Below are 9,973 nucleotides of genomic sequence, written 5' to 3'. Positions count from 1 at the left end.
GTGTAGCGCCTTTACTTGATGACATGCCAGGCATCTCTCCACAAATGCCGCAACATGCTTTTTCATACCGTTCCACCAAAACTGTCTTTTCAAGTCTTGATACATTTTGGTGCTCCCTGGATGAGCAGCGTATGGGGTTTCATGTGCTTCTCTCATGATTTCCATCCTCATGCCTTCATCCTTAGGCACACACAACCTTCCCTTGTATGTGAGACCATTATCCGCTGCCTCACGAAAATTTCCGAGTTCACCCGTCCTCACTTCTGAGCGAATCTTTTCTAGTAACGTATCTCGCCGTTGAGCTTCTACAATTCTGGCTCTTAAGTCGGGTTCCATCACCAACGTGGCTACTATTCCTTCCACAGTCTCGGGCATTCTCACTACTTCCAACCGCATCTTACTGAACTCTTGGATTAAACTCTCCTCGATAGTAAGAAAGGTGGCCAGCTGAGATTGAGACTTCCTACTAAGAGCATCGGCCAATACGTTTGCTTTTCCCGGATGGTAATTTATACCACAATCGTAGTCCTTCACCAACTCGAGCCACCTACGTTGGCGCATATTCAGCTCCTTTTGCTCAAAGAAGTACTTTAGACTCTTATGGTCCGTGTATATCTCACAACGGACTCCATAGAGATGGTGTCTCCAGATCTTCAAAGCATGCACCACAGCTGCCAGTTCCAAGTCATGCGTCGGATAATTCAGTTCATGGGGCTTCAATTGTCTCGATGCATATGCAATCACTTTCCCCTTCTGCATAAGCACACATCCCAGTCCCACCTTCGACGCATCCGTATGTACCGCATAGTCAGTCTCTGGCTCCGGCACAGCTAGGATTGGTGCGGTGGTCAATTTCTCCTTCAACAACTGAAAGCTCGCCTCACATTCTGGCGTCCAAATCATCTTGACTCCCTTTTTCAGTTGTTGCGTCATTGGCCTTGCTATCTTCGAGAATCCCTCGATGAATCTTCGATAATAGCCCGCCAGTCCTAAAAAGCTTCGGATTTCGTTTTGTGTAGAAGGTGACTTCCACTCCTGCACCGCTTCTACCTTGGCCGGATCTACACGAATTCCATCTGAAGTTACTACATGTCCAAGAAAATTTACTTCCTTGAGCCAAAACTCGCATTTACTGAACTTGGCATATAGTTTCTCGTCCCTTAGAGTTGCTAGGACGGTTCTCAAGTGCTCTTTGTGCTCCTCCTCGTTCTTTGAGTAAACGAGCACGTCATCGATGAAAACCAGGACAAACCGATCCAGAAATGGATGGAACACGCGGTTCATAAGGTCCATGAACACTGCCGGGGCGTTCGTCAGTCCAAAAGGCATTACAACGGACTCATAATGACCATATCATGTTCGGAACGCCGTCTTGGGTACATCTTCTCGCCGAACCCTCAGCTGATGGTACCCAGACCTCAAATCCATCTTAGAGAAGACTCCTGCCCCTCGAAGTTGGTCAAACAAGTCGTCTATCCTTGGTAGTGGATACTTGTTCTTCAGCGTTAGTTTGTTTAGCTCCCGATAGTCGATGCACATCCTCATCGTTCCATCCTTCTTCTTTACAAACAAAACTGGTGCTCCCCATGGCGACACGCTAGGTCTAACGAATCCCAATTCCAGTAGCTCTTGTAGTTGCACCTTAAGCTCCTCCAACTCTTTTGGCGCCATCCTATAAGGTGCTTTGGATATTGGTGCCGATCCGGGCTCCAGATCGATCGTGAATTCCACCTGCCTGTCGGGTGGGGGTCCCGGCAATGCATCGGGGAAAACATCGGGGTATTCACTCACTATCTCCACATCTTCTATCTTCCTGTCTTTCTTCTCCTCCCCATTCAAATAAACAAGGTACGCTGGACATCCCTTCCTCATCATTGTAGTGGCTTGCAGCGCAGAGATAATGGACTTGCGTCGGCTCATTGGGACTCCGTGAAACTTCATCGGCTCTTTTCCGGGGGTTTCAAACGAAATTTCCCTTTCTCTACAATGAAGGGTAACGTGGTTCTCCGCTAACCAATCCATACCCAAGATTATGTCTACGCTACCCATCGTCATTATTTGCAAATTATAAGCCACTAAACTGAGTTCACATATTCCAAAGTTCACACATGCACAAGATCGGGATATATCTATAGCCCCGCCTACCGGTGAGGTCACACTCATAGTGGGTTCGGTCTTAACAGTAGGTAATTCCAAAGTATCCACACAAGACGTTGATATAAAGGAATGCGACGCACCCGTATCAAACAAGACAACTATAGGCATATTGAGAAGTGTGCCCATACCTGCCAAGTTTCCTTGCTCAAAGGTTTCTTTCCCGTTTGCCGGCTGTTTCCCCTTCAAGGCGTAGGCCCTTGCTTGCGATGGTAATCCTTGGCAGCGTTGTTGCGGTGGAGGTGCAGGTAGTGCCTGGGATTGTGGACGGAAACCTAGCTGGTTCTGTCTCGTTCCCGTTCCCCTGTTCTTATTTGGGCAGCTTCGGAAGTAATGGCCACTTCCACCACAGTTGAAGCACCTAGGGTCTCGACACTCCCCGGCGTGGTACTTGAAGCACCTTCCACATTGAGGGTTCCTCGGCGGAAAGTTTGCCCTCGGTTGGAAAGTATTCTGTCTCCCGCCATTGTAGGGTGGGTTCCTCATGTGTTGTGGCCTCTTACCACCATACTGAGCCTGGTCACCATCCCACCTCCTCTTCTCTTGGTGGCCTGACTGAGCTTGTAGGGGTGTCGCGTTTGTTGTTGCCACAACTCTTGGCTTAGGGAGTGCATCTTCCACGTCCAGTGCACAAGTCAAGATCTCCGAGTAGGAGAGTTCTCCTCGACAGGCCAATGCGGCCTTTATCTCATCTCTGAGCCCGGCCCGGAACTTCACCGCCCATTTCTCATCGGTGTCCATCAACTCGGGCGCATATCGTGCCATCTGCGCGAGGGCTCGGTCATACTCGGTTACAGTCATTCGGCCTTGGCTTAGTGTGTGGAACTCTACCACCTTGGCCCGTCTGTACGTCTTTGGAACATACTTGTTATCGATCTCTACTTTAAACTCCTCCCATGTTAGCGTCTCCAGGCGGGCAGGATTCATAGTTCTTTGCCGAGTCTCCCACCAGTAATCGGCAGCACCTGACAGTTGAAAGGTAGCACCAGCAATGCGCTCCCTATCTGTGCACTCCATGACCCTGAAGATACGCTCGAGGCCGCGTATCCACTCTTCCGCTTTGGATGGGTCTCCTTGTCCGTCAAATTTTGGGGGGATTCTGCCTTGAGAACGTAACTATGAATCTTTCTTGTTGAGGCGGGGGTGGAGGTGGTGGTGGTGGAGGTGGTGGAGGTGGTGCCTCCACGTTGGGTCCTTGTCGTGGTTGGCGTGCACGTCTTGGCGGCATTCTGATTCAATATCCAAAAAGTGTTACTACAATTCTCATCCAAAATTACCACTTTCTCAAAATTTTCTTATAAAATCTTCATGTAGTATAAGATGCAACACATAGGATATATATATCAAAATCCAAATTCTCATTAAAAGAAAGAAGGCCAACATTGTTCCCAATAGTAGATCGTACTGAAAGCAAAAACTGAAAAGACAACGAACTATTCTAATTCTAGACTACGACTCTATCATCCTCATCCATAGGCCCTTCCTCCGGGTCTTCGTCGTCGTCCTCCTCGGAGTTCCCTGGCAGAGCCTCCTCATAAACATCTTCATACCCTTGTTCACCCTCGTACATGCTCACATACTTGTCCTGATACACGACCCTCTCTTCCACCTCCTGTGGGGGCTGCTCCTCTCGAGAGTTCACCAGTGCACAATACACGGCTTTCCGAAAGCCAGCCATGTCACCCACCATGTCATCGGTAGCGGGCTCATGCCACGTGTACCTCCTCGCCGTTCTTTCGGCCCACTCCTTCCAGCTATCGGGAAGCAAATCTATTAGCTTCTCAATGCCGTCATGCTCTGTCACTCCGAACTCCTGAGCTGCCCTCCAGAGGGTGTCGAAGTGTGCCACGAACTCGATCAACGGTACGTGATCCTTCTTCCGGTACACTCTATAATCCCTGAGCACCCTCTGTGCCCTAAGTCTATCGCGATCACTCCGTCGCGCGGTTCGGAACATACGCGCCATCTATAGAAAAACAGAAACAACCGTCTCGCGTATAAAAACAGAGTGCATAACCGAAGAAGAGAGAGAAAGAGAGTGTGTGCAGACGTATCGATGTTCTAAATCCAAGCCCGCTGGTGTTCAAAGGCCAAAAGCTCTTATCTATCATAGGTCCAAGAAGCACTAGTGAAATTCTATCACGTCTAAGTTCAAACATTCAAAAGGCCAACACATACTCACATAAAAGCTCACATCAACATTCACGTCATCATATCATCACACATCAGCCACATGCTTTCATATAAGTTCATCATACATCAACAGTTCATAACACCATAACAGTTCATAACTCAAATAATTTCCAACTTTTCCACATCACTTTGTACCCTTCCACATGTCTCAACATTTACTTAAACTTTACATAAAAATCATTTTCAACACCAAAATCACAATTTCCTCCACTTCCATATACTTTCCAAAATTTCGAAATTTTCATTACCTCATTTCAGGTTGAGTGCGATGAGTCGGATGTTGAGCCAATGACACTTTTGAAAACTTACTCCAGTCAGAAAAAGAATTTTTTGGGTCTAGAGCAGAAAGAGAAAACCTAGGCTCTGATACCACTCTGTCACGCCCGCATTTCCTAAGGATAGGAAGTACGGTGGACCGCGACTAGGGGAGGAGTAAAGAAGCGGGGAAGAAAGGGGAAAAACAAGAATATTTGACCCAAAGACATTTAATAAAAGGAAATTCATTTTAAAACAAGGTACTGTAGCGACATTTCAAAAGTTTAAGTAACCAGAGTTTAAATGAAAACATTGTTTCGGATTACAAGCAGCGGAAAAAGATCAAGAGACAGATAATGCCGGGTATGACGACACGACATTATCCAAAACAAAGTGAAACGCATTTTGACTTTAACTGCTCAACATCCGTCCTCCCCATCGCCGCTCAACCTGCACATTAAGAAAACAACATGCAGGGCTGAGTACTTATTGCACTCAGTGGACACACGCCAAAATCATAGTTTGTCATGCCACATCAGTGTAACCTTGGGGTTTTAAGTGTAAGAAAGTAACCCAAGTACACAAAATATATTTCATAAATTCGACTGCGCAGTCATTTTCAGATATTGCCACCCTTATTCCCACTATCATACACTATCTGATCCAACCATGACAAGGGGCGTGGCCACACCCCAGGTCAACTAGACCGGCCAACTTGCTCTCAGATGGCTCCCGGTCTCGTGTACACTAGCCTGAGGGTTCGCAGCCCAACAGACCCGAATTCGATTAAACATATGTGGTAAACCACTTCAGATAGGTTTCAAAACAAAACAATTGGCAAGACAAACAGTTCACCTCCATAAACATTTCCGGAACAAAGTCCGTATTTAAAGATAACCCACATAAAAGTAGGGTAGAAAAGCCCACCTCGATTGCTTAGCTTTTAAAACAGTTCCCTTCAACCACACTTTCCTCGAAAAAGATCACCCTTTTGAAAGATAAATAAATCATGATTAGAGTCAGGGTAGACGATGTTTAAACGACAATGCATGATTCCTACGTGGACGACTTCAACATCTAGCACGTTACACGAACACACACTTAACAACATCTCATAAGCCAAACACACAAAGACACGCCCGAAAACACACCCCGCACGCACCCGACACGCATACGACGTACTCAAAACGCGCACACGACACACACACAACACTCAAACTCCTGGCATACCCTTACTGTGCAACGGCTCACTTGGCTCGGAAAAGGTTCGGAAAAAGCTCGGAAAAAGGATCGGCGTCTCGGCCTGGCTCGGTGTCTCGGCCGCCTGGCTCGGCACCTCGGCCGACCGTCTCGGCCGCCTGGCTCGGCACCTCGGCCGACCGTCTCGGCCGCCTGGCTCGGCACCTCGGCCGCCTGTCTCGGCACAGCTCGGCACCTGTCTCGGCACAGCTCGGCACCTGTCTCGGCACAGCTCGGCACCTGTCTCGGCACAGCTCGGCACCTGTCTCGGCACAGCTCGGCACCTGTCTCGGCACAGCTCGGCACCTGTCTCGGCACAGCTCGGCACCTGTCTCGGCACAGCTCGGCACCTGTCTCGGCACAGCTCGGCACCTGTCTCGGCACAGTCCAGTGTACACTCACTTTCCTCCAACCTCCGATTCTCAAACCCTATACGACATTCACACCACACCTCCTACGTCCCAAAACACACCCAAACACCTGGGTCATCCCTTCAAAACTCTCCACAACACTGCCCTAGGCCGAACCCTACAACTCTCGGCCAACACACACGAAACCCTCGAACCAAACACTGATTTTCCCGAGCCATCTCTTGGCCAAACACACCCACATACTTCACAAAACACAACACTCAGAAACACACCCAAAGCACACACAAACATCACCCAGAACACACCACACGCAGAACTGCGCAGTTTACTTGCAAAAATCATAGTAAAAATCATACGACATCCAATGAAGCTGAAATTTACACACCACACCGAAGACACATCCAAGTTTATACGGTTAAAATTTCGTACCAAAAGGAGATCGTTTGCTCAGTCAAAACGGGGTCGGAACCCACTGTCAGTTACTAACAAAACATGCTCGACAACAACACATAATCACAAAACCTATTCAGCATCTAAACCTTCCCAAAACGTCCTACATGCATGTTTTTCGAATTAAACGAGAGTTGAGGCCTTGTATTACCTTTCCCGGATAGTTCAACGTAGTGTAAAAGCTTTACTTCCTCTTACGACTCCGATTCACGACGAAGGAGGGTATCACCTTGAGGAATCCAAGAAGATGATGAGAGGGAGTGAATGGAAGAAGGTAAAAACCGAGAGGGAGAAGGGAGGAAGCTTACCGGTGTTGAGATTGTGAGGGAGAAGAGAGAACCGATGATTGATTGTGATTGGGAAGGGAAAGATATCGGTTTTGTGGGAGTGGGGGGGGGGTTGAGAAGATCGTGGGGTGAGGGAGAGAACCGAGAGAGAGAGGGAGAGAGAGAGAGAGATATTTAATTTATTAATTAGGATATTAATTTGCTTTTCAAAAACCATAAACTAAATATTCACACCCATAAATAATGTAAAACAAATAAAACATACCACACCATATCTTAAACAAGATATTCACAAAAAGCAAACACCCCTTAATTAAAAAAACGGACATTACAGAAATATTCCGAATTCTAAATATGCATTAAACTTTATCAAAATGTTATGGTTCATTTTAATTTTATAAATCTTAATTTAGGTTTTGCAACATGTCAAAAGCAATTATAACTTACTAATATATGATAAATAATTAAACAATTCAAGATTTATCAAACATCATTCTTATTCAAGTACTATCATTTTTTGATATTTGAACTAGTAATGTATATTTAATTGTGTTTGAATTAAATATTTCTTAAAATTCTACCAATTAAATACTAAGTATTATTTTACAATCTATGAGTTATGTGTTTTTTATTATGCAGTGAAGAGATCTTGCATGGCAACTTGGTCAATAAATCCAACCGTTTAGGGTAACGGATTGAAGTAACCCGATAAAATTTAAACTCAATTAGCCCGCAATCAACCGCAATCTAAGTAACACTAATCTAAAACTCGATCACTCTGCCTATTGTGATACTGACATCATAATTTGAGATGTGATTAAACATTACAAAAGTTAATATCTGAGCTTAAGCGTCAATAATTACTCTTCAATGGGAGAAACATAAGTTATATTCTTTGTCAAATTTTGATATCAGATAGATATTCAGTGAAGCCTCATGCCCCTCTTTTACGCTGGGCTCAATAAAGCCTCATTCCCCTTATTCAACTGGGCTTATTTATTTTGCTTTTTATGGGCTTCGATCCAATTAGGTCTAATATTAATGGACGATATATAAAACCTCATTTCCATTTATATTTTTTAACCTCATTTCAATTTATGGAGTATTTTTTTTATTTTTTTACGTCACATTACTTTATTAATGATATGTGTATTGCTATCCATCTCTACTAACGGAGGAATTTTGTTTATTTCTTTTCTAATATTTTATTAATTTCGTATTAGAATTTATGGCATTCCCTAAATTCTTAATTAACAGGGTATTAAAAATTGTATTTTGTACTTTACTAATTACTATCGTTGGTTAATATTCTATTTTCCAGAATATATGATTCCTGCGACCTTTTTCTTTCATGATAATGCGTCTAGACTCTAAAGCAAGGTTGACAACAAAAAGAAATTATTAGGCCAAAAAAGAAATGAAATTAAGTGGCTGACCAGTTACAATCAATCAAAATCATGCATCACTTATTAAACTTGAAGTATTTTGCATTCCTTAATTACTTATATTTCTTTTTACATAATTGCATTCCATATATTTTAAACAAATCACGATATAACTGTCACTATTCACCTGTTAAGGATTACGTACTAAATTACTATTCACCTATTTTATTTTGAGATTTGGTGTTCGAAAAAGAGGCTAGAAGATTTTGAGGTAACGCGTGGGTCCAAAAACTTTTGTGTGTGTGATATATACGAATAAATCAAACCGTGTTCTATAATTTTGAATTTGTCGCAGGCGTTGACTGCCCTATTTTTCACTGAGTTACTCATACTATACTAATATACTTAGGTTATTGATGAATTAAGTGATGAAGTTTGGACCATAAACCTATTTTTGTTTTGGGCTGCACGACTTTTATATGTTGTGTGAGAAATAGACATTGAAGACCAGCTCATTTGGATTTATAGATTATACTTAATAGGTTTGTGTTAAAATGACAACGTCATTTAAGATGACACTGTACCACCAAGGACAACCGTTAGATTTAGAAGCAGATTCAACTTTAGCCTGACATGTGGCAGACTTGTTTGTCTATGTATCGTAGATTGCTTGATTATCTTTGATTTCGTATCACCGATTGCTTGATACCATATGCCGAGTTGTTTGCCTATATATCGTAGATTGCTTGCCCAAATTGTCATTTTAACTATGGTGTCATCATAGTGCTTTAATTTCGTATCTCATATTGCTTGGAGCTTAATATTCTCAAAGTTAAAGAAACTTTGAGAATTAATATATTATATCCCCTCTATCAATTATAAATGAGTCATATTTTTTTATATCCCACTATGAATGAATGATTTTCTTCTTCTTTTTAAATAAAAAGTAATACTTTTAATTTTTTTATTTCTATATTTTATTTCTCTCCTATTTTATTATCTTTCACTTAACTCATTAAATATATTTTTTGTTAAATCAATGGAATGTCTTACATGTAGCAAACGAAGGAAGTGAAGAAGTATCAATTAAAACATTAGTATGTCACAGTCTTAATTTTCCTCTTAGACTACATATTTTCCAACTAAAAAACTAATTTATTTTCTAAAATATAGGAGGCGCCTTTTTTTTCATATCTATTTCCACTTGCGTAGATTGCTTCCCTACATGAGACGGCAATTGTCCGGAAATGATTTTGTTCTTAAAAATCTATCACGGGGTTTTACATAATTCCAAAATCAAGAATAATTGTTCATAATATCCAAGGATTAATAATGTGACCTGGTATAAAATATTCCTTTGTAGTTGGGGGTTCCCATTAACCATTTCAAAAGAGAGAAATACTGGTATGTGTTGAGGTCAATGTCTAGGGTTCTAATTCTTCTTCTATCGTCAGATTTATATTTATCTATTAAAAAAAAGGAATACTAAATTCAAAATTGATATAATAGTAAAATATCGATCATGTAAAAGTGTCGGTTCTAATTGATGGAATAGGATAATGAGATATTGATGATGAATTCACAAAATTATTAACTAAGATTAAATGTCTAAAAAGTTACTCCATTAATCTATACCACT

This window comes from Salvia splendens, chromosome 14 (assembly GCF_004379255.2).
Source record: "Salvia splendens isolate huo1 chromosome 14, SspV2, whole genome shotgun sequence".
Lineage (NCBI taxonomy): Eukaryota > Viridiplantae > Streptophyta > Magnoliopsida > Lamiales > Lamiaceae > Salvia > Salvia splendens.
This window is presented reverse-complemented; position numbering follows the sequence as displayed.